Source organism: Aulonocara stuartgranti (assembly GCF_965226115.1).
Source record: "Aulonocara stuartgranti genome assembly, chromosome: 9".
Taxonomy (NCBI): Eukaryota; Metazoa; Chordata; class Actinopteri; order Cichliformes; family Cichlidae; genus Aulonocara; species Aulonocara stuartgranti.
Window position 1 is genome coordinate 12266391 of NC_138960.1, and position 24067 is coordinate 12290457.

Sequence of the window (24067 nt, forward strand, 5' to 3'; positions counted from 1 at the left end):
TCTGTAAATGTACTGTTTATAAGATTTGGGAAACCTGCAGTCAGCTGAGACTGAAGAAGTCACTCGGATGAGTGACGAAACGTTTCTCCCACAAAATGCTTCGTCCAGATGAACAGAATCAACCTTTGGAGAAACATAATGACAACATAGGGGAGAGTAAAACTAAATTGGGGCAACCGTGGCTCAGGGGGTTGGGAATTGCATCTGTAACCGGAAGGTCGCCGGTTCGATCCCTGGGCTCTCTGTCCTAGTCGTTGTGTCCTTGGGCAAGACACTTTACCCTACTGGTGTTGGCCAGAGGGGCCGATGGCGCGATATGGCAGCCTCGCTTCTGTCAGTCTGCCCCAGGTAGCTTGCTTCCACCAGTGTATGAATGTGAGAGTGAATGAATAGTGGTATTGTAAAGCGCTTTGGGTGCCTTGAAAAGCGCTATATAAATCCAATCCATTATTATTATTAAATGCAGTGAACAAAGAACACCAGACTCTTTCAAAATAAAACAGGAAACACAGAGACATATACATGAAACGAACTTGACAACAAGAGCCACACAGACATGACACATGACAGGTAGGCGCACGAACCAGGGAGACTGAGTACAGGGGGAGATGACAAAAGGAATTTAAGAAACAAAGGACTAAACAGCAACCTGGAAATTAACTAGATGAGCCAAACTGAAACTAGAGCACCAATGAATACAAAATGATCCATTAAAAACCCACATACTGGGTCACACGACCCAGTACCATGACAGTTTTAGCACATTTGAAGGCTTAAAGATTGTAAAAGGATTTTTTAAATGAAAATACTACAAAAAAATCTAAAACAATGAAATGCACATGCATAAACCCATTAAAAGAGTTAAAGGTCAGGGAATGACGGGGGAGGGGAGATGATTTGGGAGCTCTGAGGACGATCGATGGCAGTGCATTGTTTTCCTCTGTTTCAGTCAGCGTCAGGCAGGATGCAGGCGAGTGGTCAACCCAAACAGCATTATCTGTGTGTATACACAACAAATCTGTGCAGGACCTTTAGCCCAAACACTAGATAAATCCAAACATCCTTCCCAAGAACTTCAATGCAGTTGAAAGAGCGAGAGGAGGGGAGTATAGTGTAAGTGCTACTGCAGACTAATTTTTTTATCAGGACATTTGAAATGTGGCTGTGCACACAGCAGTTAATCACAGGCATAAGGTAAGGGTGTGCAATTGCACTGAAGAGGTGGACTTGGAGAAGATGGAAATTAAAGACCAGTGAGGTCACTTGAGATTTCACACATCTGAAGTAAAGAAGGCAAGATGTCCTAGCCTCCTATAAGCACCCTTCATTTCAGTCTGCAGGAGCAGAGAATGAGTATCCAAGCAGAAGATATTTTACAGAAATATACAGTTATATGTAATATTCATTGGTCTCAGTGTTTTCGAACGTATACAGATGAGTTTTCATCCATTATCCTCCTCATATCCCAGCTCCCATAAGGCGAAGGGCGCCAAGTCACCAATCTATCGCAGAGCAAAGTGTGAGACACACAATCACTTATGCAAACATTCATACTTTTGCATTTTAGAACACCAATTAACCTAACCCCATTTTCATTATTCCGGACCGTAAAAGGAAGCTAGAGCACCCAGAGAGACTCAAGGAGAACAGGCAAACACCACACACACTGGGTTTGAACCCAGGACCTTCTGTGGGGCGACAGTGGGACCAACTGACCACTGTACCACCACACAGATGATAGGCTTGGCTTCTGTCTTGTTTTTGAAGCTCCTCCAGCAGTATGCACTCCAACTACTCAGACAACCGCTTCCTGGCAATCGTGTTGTATTTTATTGAGCGTTAAGACTACAAGCTGAAAAAGGCTGATTCATAAAATCATGTGGAAATAGAAAAGCATCTCTTCTGTTCTGCTCATCTGTACGTTAAGCACATTCACATTCCAAAAAACGCACAAAAAATGGCCAAGAGTACAACACTGACCATGCTACTTTAAGATGCATTTAAGGCCTTTATCTTTAAGTAGAATCACGCATTATTTGAAAGAGCAAACATGTTTCCCTTAGAACAAAATAACCCAGACACCACATTCAAAGATGCTCTCCATGTCATTTCTAAAAGTGACTTATCCAGCTACATGGTTTAGCAGACGTCCAAGACATCAGCAGCTCTTTCATTTATCTCTCCGCACACACGAATGTAATGAAGCAGTCATAACACTCTTGCAGGCTTTTTGAATTTAAGAGTCGATATTCTCTTAAACTTTTAATGTGGTTTGTGAGACTCAGAGAAAAGCATCAACGGTAAACCATCACTGTTAGCAAGATTTAAGCAACTGACAGTAGCTTTTTATGGATTTAAATGATGTATGCTGTAGACCAGCGGTCCCCAATCCCCGGGCCACAGACCAGTGCCGGTCCATGATTCGTTTGGTACCGGGCCACGAGAGTTGAGGCTCGAGTCTGAAATTTATGGTTTTTATCATCAACTCGGTTTCCCTGGGTCTTTTCCCATGTGTTATAAATAATACTTCTTTTTGGTGCTACCGGTGCTGGTTTTATTTTGTTGGACATAAACCAGTCCGTGGCGCTAAAAAGGTTGGGGACCGCTGCTGTAGACAGTTATAAGCAGAAGAGGTTAAAAATAGAGAGGTATTTTAACTGATAGGCACTATTCTCCAACAAGTTAATTATAGTTAGGATTTCATCAACAACCCTGTTGGTTAAGATGAGATAAGATAAGATACCTTTATTAGTCCCACAAGGGGAAATTTCATGGATAGCTACTCTCTAATAGAGCTTCTAAAAGTGAAAAGGAAGACACATTTGTTTTAGATAAATGACTTACAAAGCAACAGGCTGGGTAGCAGAAAAAGACAGCTTTGCATCAAATGCCAAAGTTTCAAGTAAAGCATTTTATGAACCAGAATATTTCCAGGTTCAACTCAGAGGAAAGGACATTTAAAGATGGCGCCAGCACGAGTGAGAAGACGGTCCAAGCTTGTTGAGCGTTAAAATTTAAAAAGAACATTAAAATGAAGATAAAAGATAAACACGTGTGTCGCCAGCATGAGGTCGTCGACATTCGACCCTGAGACTGGAGAATCTGCGTCATGCCTCCAGACACCATCGCTCGTTTGGCAGGAGAGCAACACTCAGCCTCACAAACAGAAACTTGTTTATCTTGTCGTTTACTGTTGGCCATCAGCTGTATGTTTCCACTCCTGCTTCCTGTTCCCAACAACTAGATAAAAGGGATTTAAGGCTGAACCGTGTCCCAAAACAGCCTGCAGCTACTGAAATCTTTTATGATGTGAAGGCAACACCAGGGCAAGAAATATCTCTCCATCTGTTTTCATGATGCTTTGTCAGAGCTGTGAGTTGAAACTGTGGTGACTTTTTTTAAAATGAACGTTTTAGCATAGTGCAGCTGCTTTTGTTAGCTCACATAAACCAATCTGACTTAGTAAAAGCACATTTTTGATCATGCTGGGTGACGGGTTTGCACTCACCTAAATGTTGAAGTTTCAGTGTGTGTGGTCTCGTGAAGGCTCGCGGGCTGTGTTTCACTGTGTATTGTTTATCTTCACATTAAAATCTGAAGAGCTTTGAGAAGAGCTAAAAACTGCTGCACAACAGGAAACCAGACTCTTCTGAAGGCCTAATAAATCGTTCAGTTGGCATCGGAAAGTGGATTCTCCAAAGCGTGCAGTTCCTAAATCCCAGGACTGTCAGAATTGCAGCTGTTTAGAAGCAGCAGGATGATGAAGCCATAAAAATGCGCTAACAAAATCACAGCGACGCTGCAGAAAAAATCTACCTTATTATAAGACAAGAGGATGGCGTTATATGCTTTTGTGACACATCTGTATTTGTCGCAGCCACAAAAAATGCATCAGATGCTGAGACTGCTAAACTGTTACCAGCAGAAATATACAGAAATCCATAATGTATAAAACTTACTTCTTATCCCATTGTTTACAGAAAAGTAACTCAAAATCAGCATAAACTGATTTGATTCCTTTAGCCTGACTTTGATGCCTGTGATCGAAGTCGATTAAAAGAACATTTCTGTTTATGAGCCATGAAAAACAAAAGCTGAAAATATAAGCCCCAATGTGGAAGTTCTCTCACCCCGATAAAATGAAAACAAGTGTTATCACTGAAACATTAGACAACTTTTTCTCACTGAAACCAACTTTTTGTCCGCTTAAAATAAAAAAGATAAGATGAGCTGGTAACACCAGAACTCTCTCAGTTTGAAACCTTTGAGTCTGCATCAGGTCTCTGTGTTAAAAAGAGCTGCAAGAGGAACTGACTTCACAAAGCTGGAAAAGGATGCAGGAACACTGGTGACCATCTAAATATAGGCTGAACATAGGAGGTATAGAGTGAGCCAACAATCAGGTGTAGCAGTGTCTGTCCTTCAGTGCACAAACTAGCTGTGAAAACAGGCAGACAGGAGCTCGGCACAAGAGTTAAGACGATAATGAAGGACATCCATGGATGGCGTCCAAGCAGATAACCTTTGACACTACGTGGTTCAGTTTTCCTAAAGAAAACAAAAAGAAGGCTGCAAACGATGGTGGAGGAAACTTTTTTTTCCACCAGAGGAGATCAGGATACATTCGTGTGCTTCGTGTTGCTGTGGACCAGAGAATGATCCATCTGGAACAAAGGCTCTATGTACTCCAACAGACCAAGATATTATTGACTAAATTAAACATTTGTTGTTTAATTTGAATTTTTTTCTTTATTTATTAAATGTGACTCTTGAATCACCACCATCGTAATCCTCACATACTTACACATCTTTTTTTTTTTTTTTTTTTTTTTTTTTTTGGCCTGTCCCGTTTGGCTCTTTTGCCATCAGAATTGTTGTCTAAAGGCAAAGAAAGATGCCCAACGGATTTACTTTACCAAACTGACCATCCCAGCCTTGCCGTAATGGTCCATTTGATTCACCTTTTATTGTTTATTTTATTTTCACTTACTGAATACGGGACAGACTTGACTGGGGGAAAGAAGGGGAGAAAGAAAGAGGGAAAGAGAAACAGCTGAGAAGAGGGACGGGGGAGAAGGGCAAAAACCAAAAACCAACAGAACGGGCAGAGAAAAAAAATACATATATCAATCACCTGGATCACCTGCTGAGAAAGAAAAAAGAAAGCAAGCAGAAGAGAACAAGAGTAATAGAATAAACAGCATCACAATGATATATGGGAATATGACAGTAAATACTAAATGTTAAACATTATTGTGCAGCACATAAGATCAACAGAACACAGTGTGCTTTGAGGTAGGAGCCAAAAAGGGTGTAGTTCGTGGGTGTGATCACCCGTGTGTACACCTGTGAGCATGGACGCGCTTGTTTTTTGTTTTTTTTAAAAGGTTCCTTCATGTAATAATCTGCTAGAGGGTGTGGGGGGGCCACAGCCCCGTCCTCCAGGGCGTGAAGCAGGTGTGGAGGAGATCAAAACTCCAGACATCCAGAGGCCCCCAGAACACAAGAGACCAAGGAAGACCAACAGAGGGGCAGCCGCGCCACTGTCCCAGTAAGAGCTGAGGAGAGTCCCAGATGAGGGCTCACTCAGCAGCCGCGGAGCAGAAGCCAGGGGGAGTTGCAGTGACGCGCCCGTGAGCTCCGCCGGCAGCCAGCTGCGCCTGAGTGACCGAGCCCCAGGCCGAGAGGCCGGGGGCACCCCACCTCCGAAGTGGCCCGAGCGAGCCCCAGGCTCCAGGCCTCGATAAGCGGCCGCCAAGGAGTGAGCCGGTGTGTACCTGGACGCCCATCCCCGGACACAAAGAACCACCAACACACCGATGTCTGAGGGCATCTGCCACTGGCAGGGGAAGTGGTGGTAGGGGGAGATAGGCCTCCAAACCTTGGAGGGCCTGAGATGTCCCCAGAGAGGTGGTGTCTGATACCCAACCTGACATATAGACACAGACATACAGGCACACACAGATACAAACATCCATTCCCACCCTCATGCTCTCATATGCACTTACTCCACACTCAACCAACGTGGAGACAGACATAAAGAGACGCTGTACACACGATCACACTCCCCAAGCGTACTCTACAAACCGGGTCTAGGTGCCCCCGCCCCTGGAGGGGGGAACTGCACCCAGACCCAGGTGGTGTTTCCCTTTTCCCTGCGGTGGGGGGAGGCAGACCGCCCCGACTCCGCAGCAGCAGGAAGGCTCCACACTCCAGACCGCAGTCGGACAGCCAACTCCTCCTCCTAGTCCTAGCCCCCCTGCTCCAGCAGGTCGCAGAGAACGGGGGTGAGAGAAGACTCCAAACCTCCCTCCACCCGCTCATTGTAGTGTTGATGCATGTGTGTTCTAAGGTGCATTTAAAACCCAGGAGGGCTTGGAGCTACCTGCCAGAGAGCAGCAGGTAAGCGCATGGTCCCTCCTGCTAGCCCTCAATGTCTACGTGTATTTAACATTGAGAGGTGGGCAACGATGCCAGGGGTGGGGTGTACACCCTGATGGTACTTTGGACTCCGTGTATCGTGCCCACCCCCAAGATCCTATATGTATGTGTAATGAGAGTGTGAGTAATGTGAATGTCTAAGTTGTGGAATAAAATTGAGGCAGAGGCAGCCAGAAGGGGACAGAGGGGGGGGGGGGGGGGGGGGGGGTAGCCTCCTCTGCACCCTGGTGACATACCCCTACTCCAAGGCCCTGCATGTGTGGGTGGTTGTGGTGGAGCGGGAAGAGGGAGGCAGCTGGAGATGGGGAGGGAAGGAAGGGAGGGGCAAGTGACCCCTCCCTGGGGCCAGCTCCCCCGCTGACCCCAGTAGGCACCCCCATACTCCGCGACCCGCCAGGGAAAGGGGGCCCAGGCCCATCCAGACCGGGCCCAGTGCAGCAGCGCCGCCCGGCCCCACAGAGCCCGGGACAGTCCACCCAACCCCACCACAGAGAAAACTGCACCCACCCCACCATCCACTCATCTTCCAGACTACATAAGACAATAAACACCCAGGCTGAGATCTTCCTCCACCTCTCCTGTATCTCCCCCTCCTGCAGAGGGAGCTCCTGAGGAGAGGAAAGCTCCTGCAAGATGTGACAATCTCCCCCACCAGTTGAAGAGCCCCCCAGGTGGCTCGATGCACCGGCGGCACCCTGCTCCAGGACTGGGCCCCCATGCACCCACCCGCCCACAACCCCGGCAACACACCAACCAGGACCCAAGCCTCCGAGGCCCGGCCCGGGCCCCAGCCCAGAGACGGAGCGCCCCCAGAACCTCACGCCCATCCCGGACCCACCCAGGGGCAGCCAGGCTACCAGGTCAGTAACCCACGTCCGTCAGCACAGACCCTCCCCTAGCCCCGCTGCACGCAGCCGCGAGGAAACAGTCACCGGAGAGCCAACAGAGCCCCTAACCGGACATGACCGCTACCCCGGGTTGAGCCCCCCAAGGAAGATGCCTCCGGGGAACCCCCCGACGCCCTAAGCCTGTCCCTACCCCCACACCAATCACAACAGTGAAGGCGGGACCAAACTATGACCCCCCACCCCCACTAGGTGATGGAGCTGATCAAAGGAGCCCAGAGCAATTGATCTGATGTGGTGGCAGAGGCTGTATCAAGACTAATGTAATCTAATAGATAATTTCTATATTGGTTAGAATTAAGATTATTTTTATTTTTCCAGTTCATGAGGACTGTTTTCTTGGCTATGCATAGGGCAGTGAAAACCATATGGGCTATATTCTTATCTGTAATGACATTATCTAAGCTGCCCAACAAACACACTAAATGGGACGTTGGTATGTTACATTTCAGACACTTCGATAAGTCTTCACATATCTCGCGCCAAAACTTCTGAACTGGTGGACAGAACCAAAGAGCGTGGATATAATTGTCCGGTGAATTGGTTTGGCAGTGTGAGCAGTTGTTGGTAGACGTAAAGCCCATCTTGAACATCCGATGACCTGTATAGTGCACTCTATGTAATATTTTGTATTGAATTAATTGAAGACTGGGATTTCTAATTAGATTAAAGGTTTTTAAGCAAATCTGAGACCAGAAGTTTAGGTCTAAGTTAACTGATAAATCCGCTTCCCATTTTGCAATAGGAAGTGATATTGATTCATCTGTTTTAGAAAGCATTCAGTATATTTTGGATAGTAATTTGGGGGGGTTAAGAGTAAGAAATGGAACCACACTTGGTGGTGTTTGTAGTTCAACTTGACCCGGTTTAAATTTCTTTTTTACTATGGATTTAATTTGTTGATATTCTAAAAATCTTTTCTTGTTGATCCCATATTGTGTAACTAGTCCGTCAAATGAAATAAATTCTGTTCCTTCTAGTATATGTTCTAAATATTTGATTCCTTTATCACTCCAATCTGAAAAGTTTATCATATTATTGTTTTGTAATATGTCAGGGTTGTTCCAGATAGGTGTACGTTTGCATGGGATTAATGAAGACGCCGTCAATTTTAGAAACTCCCACCATGCTGTCAGAGAAGAGCTGATGTTGATGCTTTTAAAGCATTCATGTCGTTGGATGTTTGAGCTGATAAATGGTAGGTCTGAGATCTCTAGATTATTGCAGAGTGCTTGTTCTACATCTAGCCAAGGTTCATCTAAGAGGGTGTGTTTTAGCCATCCTGAGATAAACTGAAGCCTGTTGGCTAAGAAGTAGTGCTGAAAGTTAGGCAGTTCTAGTCCTCCTTTATCCTTGGTCTTTTGTAGTGTTTTTAAGCTTATACGTGGGGGTTTATTTTTCCAAAGGAATTTGGACATACATGAATCTAGAGATCTGAACCAATCTTGTGGCGGTTTAGTTGGGATCATTGAGAATAAATAATTTATTTTTGGTAAGACCATCATTTTTATAGCGGCAACCCTTCCCATGAGTGATATGGGTAGACATTTCCATCTAGCCAGATCATCTTCTACCTTCTTTAAAAGTGGGATATGGTTTAATTTAGTTAGATCTGCAAGCTTGGGAGAAACATTAATACCTAAATATTTTATATTTCCCGATTGCAGTGGTGTAGAAGAGGAATTATGGAAGGAGCAATTAATCGGTAGGACTGTAGATTTTGACCAGTTAATTGAGTAATCTGATATTCTTGCAAAAGAGTTTATCAATTCAATCACCCCATCAATTCAATCACCCCATCAATTCAATCACCCCATACTTACACATCTAAACACTCACACAGTTCTGACAAAGGAGGAAAAATGGGAAAAGTCTTGTCTTATCTTTGCTTCAGTGTTATTTCTTATCTGTTCTCACCCTATCACAGCCCTGAATTGGATGGATGGATAGATGCTCATCTGTGTCTGTTGTTTCATAATTTAAAAAAGAAACAAAAATGAAAAAGTTGTGCTGAATAAGATAGAGACTGTGAGAGCGGATCACCACATATTGAAGGTGCCCTCATCACACTGGGAGAGCTTATGTTTTATCACAGGCATCCAGGAACAACAGCTGCTTCCAGGTCACTAAAGGGCGTAGGGTCGCCATCTATATAGAAGTACTTTGGTTGGTGTCCACATATTGCTATGAAGAGACCCATCCACCCACACATACGCACATATATAATAAGTCGATATTTATAAAAATGACAGCTGCAGATGTGGCTGAGAAGAAATGTCCATGTCACTACTGTGTCTTTGTTACCAGCACCAGACCTAAGCGAATCTGGACCGGCAGCAAGCGGCTCACAGGCTAGAGAGCACTGCGTAGCCAAGTATGAACACACTGTGGATTAATAGAGAGGAAACCGAAGTTAGCATCTTGCTCAGGCCGGAGCTCATTTATTTCTACAACATATACACAAATACAAGGCAGCACGGTGGCACTTCCTCCCACTGTCCAAAGACATGCAGCTTGTGGGGATAGGTTAATTGGATAATCCAAATTACCACTAGGTGTGAATGTGAGTGTGAATGGTTGTCTGTCCCTGTGTGTTGGCCTGCGACAGACTGGCAAAACAGTTGTTTAATTTAGGAGCCAATGCAGTCCACAATAAAATCATGCAGTTGGAAATGAGTGTAATAGAAGTGTAATAGATTCATTTTCAATTACAGGCATGTACTCATTTGTTATTAAATAAATAAATAAATCCAGATAGCATTAATTTTGAAAAAGGCCGTTGTGTTTTTCTGCACATAGTGCGCTGCCACACTTTTTTTTCCCACACAGGGACTAATCTTCTTTGAAGGTCCCGTTTTAGTGAAATATTAAAAACATTTAATTATTAATCCTGCAACCTGTCATCCTCTCTTTAGTTCAAAAGACATTCAAATAAATCCCGTTCCTAATAGACAATGCCAGATATGAAACTGACACATAGCTTTTGTAGCTTCCTTTGCACTGTAAATCATCAGTGACAGGTTAATGAATGCCCCAGTGTCTCTCCACGTGCAGTCACACTGATTGAACTTCAACACGTACACAAAAGTTGTAGAAATGCCCTGAATTTTCTTTGCTGCAGTTTCATTTGAGATAGCTTGGAGGGACAGATTCACCTTCCACTGCTTCGCCCTGCGTGACACCCGATTGTATTTCGTCTTTCTGGTGCTGATGGCGGAGACACGGCAGAGACTTGGCAGCTATGCAGACTGATTCCCTGATGGGTGAAGGAGGGACATATGGCCAGTCAGTATTCCTGAAGGTCTTTTCTTTCATTCCCGACAGGCTGAACGTGCCTACCTGATCTCCTGTTGTTGTCATCACCTGTGTGTGTGTGTGTGTGTGTGTGTGTGTGTGTGTGTGTGTGTGTGTGTGTGTGTGTGTGTGTGTGTGTGTGTGTGTGTGTACTAATGTGAGCATCCCAAACTGTTTTGTGTGTTTAACACATAGCATGCATAGCTGACTGTCAAGGCATGCAGCCCTTACAACCTTTATAAGGGTACTAAATGATAAACTCACAGGAAGCTGCTGCTGCTGTCATGTTGATAATAACTGACAGTGACACCGATACACACACACAAAGAATTTTAAAGGGCTGTGAGCACTGGTGCATTTCTGAGAAGCAATGCCAAACCTACAACATCAATCAGCAAGGCTCAATGTGCTGTTTTATTTAAAACCAGCACCACTGTCTACTGCTACAAATTAGCCTTTTGTATTTATACCCATTGTTTTATTATGAATCCAGACCTAATCCCTGACTTCCATGGATGAAGACAGCATGGTGCGCTCTTACTCTATACGCACCTGAGAGATAAAAGCCTTCCAGTACAGGGAGATGGTTTTACTTTTGCAGCTGAGACTGCTTTATGCTGTAAAATGTGCAAAATGTAAAAGATGAACTGATGCTGCGTTCGGTTTGCCATTATTTCTAACAGGCTACTACACAAATGCTCTCCAACCCCACCCACTGTTTCAGTGAAGCGTTATTAGGGCACTTTCACGCACTCAAAAAGGGATTAAGCATCATAAAAGGACCGTTTCACTTTATAATAGCTTCGGTTGCCTGGTAACACCTGTCTTTATTAGGCTTTTATTGGTGGATAATAGGCAGCACATGAAATAGCAGTTTGGTGTGTATTTTCTCCTCCACCGTATACAGAGGGTGGCCCGAAGCAACAACTCGGTCCAAGGTTTTTGACTCTGTGCAAGACCACTTGGTTCATGCAAAGCAGCTGAAGTCTGTTCATGAAACAGGAACCAGACTCTCAACTGTGTTTAACTGGGAGGACATATACCCTGATTCCAAAATACAAAAACATGTGAATCACTGAAGCAGCGTGTACACTTTCGTTAATTGCAAAAACACACATTCAGTGAACCCATTTATTACCCATATCTCCTTTAGAAAATCCTTAAATAGTCTGCACGTATTTTAGTCTTTAAACACATTCTTGATGACTTTAAACTTTATGACTGGTACTTTAGTTAACTTGAGTATAATGAATGAATTTTGTCAAAACAGCATTAAACTCCCTCATTTCTTTATGTTTTCCTGGAAAAATGGGAAAGAGTTGCTGTAATTTATTAAAACATGCAAAATACATGGAAACAGAAGGCAAAAACAGTTTGAACGTCAGCTTTATGGGAATAAAAAAATCTCATTTTGTTTAATCACAGCATGAAAACGGATTATAAATCCAGTTCTTGTGTAATCTGGCAAACCTCTGCCTTTTCTCCCTGTTTCCCCGACCTTAAGATTAAGATCTTTTTTTTATCTAATGTCTAATTTTTGATATTGTTCATAGATTGAACTAAAGAAATGGGAACAAATTATTTGTTTCTGTTACAGGGTGAAGAAAGAAAGTGCCCAAAAACCTGATGCTTTGCCAAGTTGTCTATTATGTGTAGACACAACTGGTTCATCCCACGATTCAATTCTGCTATGATGGGTCATCTGAGTTTAATCACCAGACAGCTTCATTAAATTCTGAATGAACTGGTTTGTATTTACTGTGCTTTCCATTAAACTCTATTTCTTGGACTTTGATTTGCTTAACACATCTGAACCACTGGCTTGGTGTTATTTCCTTGCCACAGCTCAGTGCTCTGTATTCCACTCCCTCCACATAGAGACTGGTCACATATGGATTATTGGTCCCTTTTTGCAGAGGTGTGGACTCGAGTCACATGACTTGGACTCGAGTCAGACTTGAGTCATTAATTTTATGACTTTAGACTTGACTTGAAAAAATCTTCTAAGACTTGTGACTTGACTTGGACTTTTACACCAATGACCTGGGACTTGAATTGGACTTGAACCGGTTTACTTGAAAAGACTTGATATTTCACCCCAAATCTAAAATTTAACATACATATTATATAGAAAGTGTGCACCATTAATTCAATTCATTGATTCATTTATTCAAACCACACTCCGTACGTATGTGTGTGTGAGCTGTAGCACAGCCAATCAAATTAACCAGATTTAAAAAAAAAAAAAAAAAACGCTCGAAAATGCTGCAAGGAGTTATTTTTTTCAGGTACATAAACTATGAAGTAGTCAACAAAAAACCGAAATGCAATATGCAAAACATGCAAGAAGAGAATCACAGACAGAGATGGAACAACTTCCAACTTTCTCCGACAGTTGAAGTTGCATAAAGAACGGTCGGTGGTGCTTCTCTTTTGCAACGATGAGATCATGGCTTCATCTAACAAGCAAATGTTGTCCAGGCTACGTTGGTGATACAGTTTTTTTTAATGTGTATGATATTTTTGTCATGCGATTTTAAAGCCGGTCCTACAAGCACATCCAAGAATAACATGCAGCTTATCTCAGAATTGTCGGTGAAAATTATCCTTGGAGCTAGGTTTAATTGAGCTGCATTTTATAGAGGTGCAATTTCACAATTTGTGTATATTTTCTAAGTTCACTATTTTGTCATGTGTTGAGAAAAACACAGATTTTAAAATTACATGGTCTAATATTTACATTTAGCATAACTGCAACATGCTTTTTTCGTTTTTTTGTTTTTTTTTAAAGACTCGAAAGGACTTGAAATTCTAAATTTCAGACTTGTGACTTTACTCGGACTTTTACACCAATGACTTGAGACTCGACTCTGACTTGCCTGACATTACTTGAGACTTGACTTGAGACTTGCAAAACAATGACTTGGTCCCACCTCTGCCTTTTGATGGTATAGCTGGTAATAAAATGGTCAGGCGTATTTACAATGATGAGTCATGACTCGATCATGATTCATCGAGTCATGATGAGTATGAGTGTACATCCCTGTACCTCTGGTGGCAGGCTGCTGATGTAATTGTCTCTGCTTAGAGATGTCTTTTCCTTCATAGTAAAAGTTTAAAGGTGATACATTTGCACTAGAAAGTGCTGCTAAGCCTGATTCTTGGGGTCATCTGTTTCTGCTTTTGTTGTTCCTAATATCACATATATCCCTAACTGCTCAATTATTATAGGATAGTAACATTGCATGTCACAATTACACTAGCACATGTAATTATCTCACATCATGTAGACTGGTTATCAGATAAAATAAGACCTCTCGCAACACCTCTGTGTCTTTGAGCATACTCTTGTGGCAATACAATAAAAAAAGCCAAGACACCATTCATGTGGTAAAAAGAAAGTCACCAGTGAACGCTGTTAAAAGTATCCATCAGGGTTTTTTCATCCTTTGGCTCTTTCTGCTTTTTATCCCACCTGCTCAGATGTTACATAACAAAGACCAAGGCAATAGCGCTGAGTTCTCTCCTCACGAAAACAACTCCTTTCAGCTTGAGACAACAGCTTTATGTGGTGTGATGGGATTATTTTCTTAGGTTCAGCGTGACTCATCGCAATCTTTGTCCTCTCTGACACACTTTTTTCAGTCACAGTTTCTTCTAGTCCAGTCTTCACAATGTCGTGATAAAAGTAATTCAAATTTCTTAGTGACAAGCTAATAGTACTACCACAGTAAGCTTGCCATTATTCTTTGCTTAGATTTGAACATATATGTGGTTAAAAGAACAAACAAAAACACTCCAGGAGATATATAATGTCATGGTCCTGGGCCGTGTTGGCCCAGTATTCTTAGTTCTCTTGTATTTTTGTATTCAGTTCCCTGTTTAGGTTCTGTTTCCTGAGTTGCCCTGTTATGTGGTTCCCTGTGTGCTTTCCCTTTGTGACTCTCACCCCCTGTGTGCCCCTCTATGTATTCATGAGCCCTTGTCCCCTTTCGTGTTTTATTCCATGTTTTCCCCAGCCTGTTATGTCTGTGTTCTCCCCGTGCTCTCGCCTCCTGTCTGAACCTCTGTACTTCCTGTTTTACTTTGACAGTCTCTCGTCAGTATGCGTCATGTTGTGTTCACTCCTGCCCTGTCTCGTTATGATTATCTGTGTCAGCTGTGTTCCCCGTGTGCTCCCACTTCCCTCGTTAACCCTCTGTGTATTTATGTCTGCGTCTCCCTCAGTTCTGTGTCGTAGTCTCCCTCATAGCTGCGTGGATTTCCCTGTGTCTCTCTGCAAGTATTAGTTATTGTTCCCGGTTTAAGTTTTGTATTTCTTGTGATCTGCCTTCCAGCATTAAAGCTGTGATTTTGAGTTTATCCCCTGAGTCCGTGAGTTTGCATTTTGGGTCCTCATCCTGCCTGCCACACAGCTATCATGACATATAAGCTGATGATGTAACAGGAAATCCTGCTGGGAGACAGTTCAGCAGGTTGCCTGGCACACTATGGGAGGACAACAAAAGCTGTGATATGAATATGAAACATGAAATACTTGTAAAATAAAATGCTGTGTGTGCATGTGAGGGTTATACATGCGTGAGTGCGTGATATGTATTTCAGTCATAGAGAGACTGTGTGTATTGCTTCACATGAGTAACTGTGTGTGCGTGTGTGTAAGTGCGAGAATGGGTGTAAACAGGAAGACAAAACTGGAGGGATCTCTGCTTTCAGAAAAAAGCTCCTTTGAATCCACTTTTGTACTCACAGCAGCAGGATGCAACACCCATAATACAACAAGGCACAAACGCGTCACCGGAAAAGTGAAACTCACTTCTGAGGCTACAAATACCTCAGAGATGCACTTAAACCGCTCTATAAATACATAAAACACTTCCTACTAACCAATTTCATGTCATACATAATTCTCTTAGTGGTCTCTTAGTTTCTTAGTTTCTAGGCCTCTGCACATGTGACAGGATTTCTATGAGGGAGGGAGGATGAACTGATTTTTTTTTCTTTTTTTTTGTGGTCAAAGGTCACATTAAACTAAACTTGTTCCTGCCTATAACTCAGTAACTGATACACACGATAAAACTGAGTTATGTTGACACAGACACAAAAATTCACTGTGACATCATGATGCTTTCTTAAAACATAAAAAACGACTTTTTGAAGATTATTCAACATCATAATTCTGGGGTCAAAAGGAAATATTGTGAAATGTAAACAAAGGCCATGTTTAAAATGTGGTGACTGTAAAGTCTCAAACCAGATCTGAACACCAAAGATGAAAGTTTAATAGGTTTATTGGGGATTTTGCAGATAATGGTCAATAGTTCAGGTGTAGTGAATTTTCTTTGGTATTTTTCAGAGTCGGGTGAACGATGTGGAGCAGGAGGGTCATTCCAAATTTTCAGTAAGCAGTCTACAAGAGAGGAGAGGAGGATAAATTATTTTCAAAAAAGAAAAGAAAGGGAGTAACAAAAACAAGAGCAGTAATCAGGAACACGTACAAATATCTGGTGCTGACTGAGTGGGACCTCCAGCTTTAAAATGACAGTATGTGAAATCTCACCACTAGTTGTCAGTAAATTTCATTTAGCTGAGTTCTGTTTTCTTAAAGTCAATGTATGACAAACAACTCTGGCCGCCATGAGTGGCTGTTAATATGCTGTTTCCTCGGCTGTTGTCCATGTCAGTTTATTCAGGAAGAGTCTGTGAAACTTTGTGAAAGGAGTCCGATATGAGTTGATGAGTCAGGAAAGTTCTCTTCTGTCCGATGACAACAATGCAGAGGGGAGTTGTTGACAATATCTTGAACTTTTTTCTTAATGCTAGCCTCCGTTAGCCTTCGTTAGTGAAAAAGGGATCAAACATAGCTGGACTCAGACATTTAGTGAATAGACTCTCATACAATGTGAGAATGTAATCAAATGTTTATCAGAGAGAAAGTGTGATTTTCATAGACTCTCACTACCTGATATAACATTATGTCTAATCTGCTGAAAATAAGTAATTGCAAAAATATCGGAAATAAAAAAGCACATTTATGCATGTTTGTGTAAAAGAGCCAAGACTTCAGTTTAGGAGATGAGGCTTAAGGTGAGGAGGAAGACTTTGATATTTTATTAAAATGCCAGACATGAAGACATGAAATGCAATTAGGCTGAATGGCTATGATCAATATGGCGGCTTCCACATACTGGAATCCACCTCTTTTGTATTTTAATAGATTAATTCTGTTCATGAGAATGCAGTTTTTGATCAGTTTTTTTAAAAGAAAAGCAAAATTAAAAAACTGATGAGAATAAAGCTCGCTGAATCAAACCAAATGGTTGCTCAAAAGTAAAAATATTCAACTTGGAAACTAATTTATTGTTTGACTGCTTCAACTACTGTGATACAAACAGTTGCAAATAGTGTGTAGTCAGTTGGTAAAAAGCCTAGCAAGGACATCCTGATGATTATATTCAAGAAGTACATCCAGCCAATGGTGAACTTATGTCAGCACAACTTTCATATTAGAAGCATTTTGCAAAAATAGACTTTAAGAAAAGATGGTTAGCCGTCAAAGATTAACATTCAATCTTTGCTACGTAACCATTAATGCAAGTGTCCGTCAGCTGTGTTGTAATCATGACCCACTGTACATACGTGATGCTGGAGCTACAATTTGCATCAGCATTCAAACAGATATGCCACATCATTAGCTGCAAATGTTCCATCATCCCTTTTTTCACTGTATAAATACACTTCAATCATACGTGTAAGCTATATAGTTTTTCTTCAGCCTTCAGAAATGTGTTCATCTTAAAGTCTTCCTGTAGCCTGCACTAAGAGGTTGTGGCTAATAATCCTAATTTCTCTTAAGTGACTTTCAAAGTGAAAATAATTTCCTTCAAGTAGATCAGAAATCCACATCTTCACTCAAGTGCTGAAGACAACAGGTGTTCTATACAGTGTCTAGATTTAAATGATCCCTGGGCTTAGCTGCTGTACTTGCACCTGAATGAGTCTGCTTATGTTAAACTCATCCCAACCCTCTTCTATAGTTCAGCAGGATAACTGCAAAGTGATACCATTCTCAAGTCCAAATTACCAGTATGACCCACCACACAAACTGAGACTTTCAAATTAAAATGGATTGTTAAGAAGCATTGAATGCATCTTAAGGCAGATCTCTCCGGGTTTAATGAGTATGCCAAGCAGCTCATTTAAACATATATCAGCGTTGTGTCTATGGCCAAAAATGCAAAAGCTCCTCTTAATGAATGGACTTTATGTGATTCATATTGAATTTCTATGTCATCTGTGTCTGAGCCCTTAAAGTGGCATTTCTCTGAAGTCCTCCTGCTCACAATCTTTACCACTGTGGTCATGGCAAGTGGTCTGCAGACTGGACCTTTTATTCCATATGTATCTTCTTCTTTCTGTTGTACATTTTCCTCCCATGGCTCATTATTCCTTTTTCACTCCAGAAAAGCACTCCCCACTCTTTCAAAGTAATTTTTTTGTAACATTGGTCTAAAAATCCAGCTTAAAGGATAAAAAATATTATTGTCGTTCAGTCTAATGTCAAAAGTTAGGCTGTTTAGGGTGGTTAGGTTGTTTTCCACCAATCCACAGCCATACAGACCAGTTTAAATTTACTTAGGTTCCAAAGTTCAAGATCTCCTCTTTAAATAAGAATTTAAGCCTGTTTTGTCAATCTTGGACATACTGAGTTTCAAGTTAGAGGATTATTTATGATATTCTGTGCTGTATGACTGATGATCAGTAATGAGCAAACATGAACCCAAAAAATACAAAATCATACAAATACCATCAAAGAATTAAGAAACAAGCTTTTTTGCACTGTGTGGAAGATTGTGATGAATGAAATCAATGTAATGATGTTATTTCACACTCTAAATAAGTGGCCAGCTTCTATATCGTTGATTCATTTGTTTCATTTTGATTTTATGTTTTTTCTTATAGGACTTTTGTGAAAATCAGGCGATGTTTCAGGTTAGATTTCTTCAGAAGTATAGAAAGTTTGAGAGGGTTCATAACACAGTTTTCTGTACGGTATGGTGTATATGGTATAAATGAAGTGAATGTAAAAACTTACAAGCTGCCAATGGAGGGATACCAAACTGTGTTTCATTGTTCTGGTAACGGTGACAATAAAGAGCTATCTTAAATTTGGGTTTAGCTAAAAACCTAAATTTAGATTAGATCTGTTTCCCATCAGACATGATATACTGCAGGTTCTGATCAACCTTTGCATCCAATTCCTTACATTTGCATTAGTGTAGTTTTCTCACCAGTTAATTGATAAATCAGAACCAGAGAAGTAAAGTGTATTAAAACGAGTTTCTTACATGTCAGTGGGCTGAATCCCTGCACGAAGATTTGACACAAAGATGCTTGTCTGCCAGTAAATCCAATAGTGACTGGTTATGATGCATGCTGGTGCCCCTGCTATGTAAATACAGAGTCATGTGATGAGCCACTCATGCATATTTGCACTCAGAGGATACTGAAGGACTGCCCTGCAGCATGAATAAAAGCTTCCACCAGCAGGAAATGTATATGTGTCAGCTTAATGTTTGCTGTGAAGAAGTAAGGAGATGGATGCTTTTAAATCTGTCAGGGGAGAACTCAAGAAGATTTCTCTAAACTGGCAGGCAGTCAGCATAAGCCTGGATCCGTATCCCTTTTTGTTCAGTCTTATGTTTCTCATATTCTTAAAGAATCGATGCCCCAGTTTTTTTGTGCATTTTTGTACCAGGAATCATTCAAATTTCATCTCGCCTCTTTTCTCACCTGATTGTCTGCAGTCCTATAGATTTAGCTCCCCGCATCTAGTTTTGCTTCTAGTCCTAACAGGATGTTGGTTTTGCTCATGTGTATTGTAAAACATGGTAAAGAGCAGACATTCAAACCAAATCTTTTCCATCTGCACACGAGATCTGATCTGAAACAGAATAAATCCATTTTCTCCGGGTTACTGCAGAGCAGAGAGAGTCACAATATCAAAATGACTATTATGACTGCTTCTGCAGCATCTCGTCAGAGACAATATTGAAAAAATAACAGTGGAGCGGCAGGGAAATTAACAATAAAAGCTGTCATGCACACAGAAGCAGTTGAAGCCTCACAGGCTGGAGAGAAATGTTGCAAAGAGAGAGAAAAAAAACTCAGAAACAAGTAGAAATAAAACTTTGGAATGAGTCCCTAGACCGTCTTAATGGTGTTTTTGGAGAGATGATGCAAGATGTTGCAAAGGTTTCACTATGTTCCAAGAGTCGCCCCAGCCTGCGCATCTGGACACGCACACTGTTGCAGAAAGGGCTTATCGCACAAGGCACCAGTTTATTTAGTAATACCATTTCAGATTGAGCCGTCTGTTCTAGCTAAGTATGTGCCTGTGTGTGTGTGTGTGTGTGTGTGTGTGTGTGTGTGTGTGTGTGTGTGTGTGTGTGAGAGAGAGAGAGAGAGAGAGAGAGAGAGACAGAGACAGAGACAGAATCCAGCTGCGTGAAGATCTAGCGAGCAATAGGGGAGTCAAACAGAGAAAGGCAAAGGGTCACTGTGGAATAGGAGAGGGGAGGAGGAAAAATAGAAGAAAGGTGAAAGCAGGAAACAGGTTAATAAAGGGGTAGGAAAATGGGATGAAGAATGAGCACAGATGGTGAAATAAGAAGAAAAAAAAGGAACAGCAACAAAGAGGTTACGGGGAGACTCCAGCTGTCCTTTCCTTAATGCCTGGTGTCAGATCACGTTGTTCACAGTCAGGGGTTTGAGATGTTGTAAACATGACAAAGCAAAAGGGGAATGATGTTGTGGATGTAGCTGTGTGGGACTGTTAAAAGAGCAAGACAGGTTAAGTTTGTGAAAAAGTGGTGCAATTAGTTTTGAGTACATGGCCACAGATTGTCTCCCTTTTTCAGACTGTTGACCTGATGGAAACCATTTGGTAACACCAAGCATGATTTTTAACCGAGCATTTTTGTTTCTCCACCGCATTTTATTCATGTTTTAGTCTGAACTCTCTTACAACTGTAGCCCTAACAACCATTTGACAAGATTTTACCCTTGTTTTAATTTCTAAAGCCTGGTCTCCTATAGCCTATCAATGTGCTTATAACAAGATATATTCACTCTTTCTGCATTTAAGATGCCAGCTACAGATATAACTAGAGTTGAACTACTGTCCAGATAAGTTGTTTGAACTTAATGTTTAGCACATTTTACAACAAATGACTGCTAGAGGTCTGCGTTGCTTTCTGTTTATTCCTCGTTACAGTGGATAATGACTGCTTACTCAGCATGGGATTGATTACAGCTGATAACAGTCATTCAATGGGCTGATCGTTTCCTAAACAAGTGGCTAAGGCAGGGATTGTAGTCTGCTGCAGACATGGATGCAGTGACACAAAGTGTGCAGACATCCACAGAGAGCCTCGTGCTCGCCATTCAATTATGAAATTCATGTCATTCGTGTCCACGTGTCCAGTAAACCTGCCATACCTGCAGATGCAGAAACAATAACACATATTTCTGAACATAATGAAGCTTTAATACTGAAGGCAACAAAATGTACAGGGCTTCTCATAGGAAGCAGGAATACATTTGAGTTAAATGAACAAATGATACTGCATCGACTCCTGACAAATCCTTCAGAAAAAATTTTGGTTTGAATTCAGCAAATAATCTTATCTTTTCCTTAAAGCATTACATAATCAAGTCACCACGTTCTTTGTTTTGAAACGTGACTTCTTATCTGTCAGTTGTAGGCTGCTGTCAAGGAAGGACAGAGAGGTCAACATGTATATGAAAACCTCAGTATTCAGGGCTGTCGGGTGTGTAGCTAGTTATCACATCTACATTACAAAATGCCAGAAAAGGCTCAAGTACGCTTTTTAATAGCTAGTGTAACAGGTTAAAATAACTCACATAAAGAAAAACTGAGTAGAAATGTGTTGGCATGGTAGTGGAGTAATGGAGGGGAGAGTGGGAAAAGACTGGAAGGATGTCCTGTTTAGGTCATGTGCCTCCGAGCTTTTTACTGTGGGAAAGTGTGTTTGCTGTGTGTGTGCGTGTGTGTGTGTGTGTATATATATTTATGTGTGTGGCCTGGTTTGGCTGTGAGAACTTACTTCTGATGGCCCACAGCTCTTTCAAGGATATTTTGGATGTCATGTTGCTAAGGAAGGGTTTATTTAACACAGAGTAGCTGTGTTAAATAAATATGAGACTATGCAGTGCCTTTGTAGATGCACAGCAGCACGTTTTCTGCATGTGTGCACAGTATCTGTGTTTTGTGAGGGTGAAGCAGAACCTCCCTCATGGGCCCCACACAGACATGCACAAGACCTTTATCATTAATTATAAAACCAAAACATATCACATGACCTCTGCAGTGATCAGTCACACTGTCTATGTTAGATGAAAAATAGAACTATTTTGTAAACATGACATGTGCGCTCTGGGACAGGACAACAGACAACAGAGAAAAAAACAGGAAAACAGTGGGAGCTGCTAAACACATGGAAATTTGTTTTCTCCATGCAGTATATTTCACACTTCTGGAACTGTGCACAAAAGCACAGTTATATAGTGATAGTGATTATTAAAAGCCAACATAAAATTCATAAATAACAAATAAGCAAATAGGGAAAAAAAATACACATTGTTGTTTATAGTCACCCGATTCTTTCATGCAAATACTCTGAGTTAGGATATCAAGAGTTGTGCAAAATCATAAAAGAAGGGCAACACGGGTTAGTTCATTTAAAGAAAGCGAGAGAAAGAACCTCAAACGAATAAAAATGATGACAAAACCAATAAGTTAACATGGTATTTACAGTTCGAGACGCCTCATCTCACCACACTTTACAAACTTTTTAGCATTATCTCAGCTATTCAGTGAAGCTGCAGAGATTACTGTGAGTGTGTAATGAAGTTTCATCAGCTCCTTTCTGAAAAGTCCTACAATTATATGGCACCTCTTGATAATCCATAGAAATCAGCATTGTAAACCTGGGTAATCAAAATCTCAAACATCTCATAGGTTCATAAACTGCGGTTCTCTCCCTTGGGTCGAGAAAAAGTTTGACTTTGCCACTAACATTTTTTGTAATGAATTGGAAATGTGCACATTGGTTTAAACATCTCCAGGTTGACATTTAATGTCATTGATGTGATGATATTTGGACGAATCAGTTATTCTAGAGCATTATAGGCAAACTCTTACACTCTTATTTTCATGTATTCAGCTAACTAGCAACAAATTTTCTCAAGATACCATTTATATTTGGGATTTTGCTTCCCTGGTTCATCACTTTAGTTAGGTGCCTTTTTGTGCTTCAGTCATTCAAGCATAAAAAAGGTGGCTTAACAAACAAAAAGCACGTTTCTCTGAAATTGGTCAGGTTCAATGACAGAAATGAAAATGAGTGAAAAAGCAGCTGATGTCCAAAGGAAAGCTTTAAAAGACTTCAGAAACTTCCTATCCTAACTTCCTAAACAAGTTAGGAATTGATGCTTTTGTTAAACCTCTGAGTTTAAAGCTGAAAGTCTGCACTTCAGTCAATTGTTTATTCACTGTGGTGGTGTACAGACGCAAAACTGTGTCACTGTCTAACCTACAGTAAATCTTTTCCTTCTTTGGTAACCCCCAATGCAATGGACACCTGGCGAATGTCCATAGGTGGGAATGACAAAGTCACACCTGACTCATTCCTGCAGTTTGTAATATTGTTGCTGAAGTAAAGTCATCAGGTCAAAACATCCCTCAGGCCACCAGGACCAGGACATGTAGATCCATGATGACGCTTTAATGATGTGTTGCACATTCACCCTAGAAAGACGCAGCGTTGGTTGTGTGGTTGGTTGCCAACTCATATACTTGTGACGTGAGCAGCGTGCCCCGAGCAACACACTGACATAATAATTAGCCACTAACTGAGCGATATCTCCTCTGTTAAACACGTTTTTATGGATATCATTTGCAGTGTTGTCAATTTCTTTGGTAACATCAGTCAGAAACACACTCAATAGCACTTCTTTGGGGGTTATTTTTAGTCAAGAGTAGTTGATAGAAAAAAAAAATTGCCATAACACAATGCTAGAAATTGACATCAACCTTGAAAAGCCACAGTTGCTTTGTGCAATGCCAGCATTTCACCCATCACAACAGCGCACGTCTGCTTGGAAGCACGGCCCTCTCACACTTCCTACATTGCTTTTGGTCAAAATCACAGGGTCAACCCACTTCCCAGTATTCTTCTGTCAACTCTGGGAAAAAGCTTTAATATCCTTCCTGCCTCCAAGACGTTGGCTGTCGAGGCCCTGTGAAAAGGCAGTCTTAAGGGCAACAGCACCGCGTCGCATCCCTTCACCGCGGAGTGAACCATTGTCTCCTCTGTCTGTAAACTCTGATGTTTTCAGAGAAC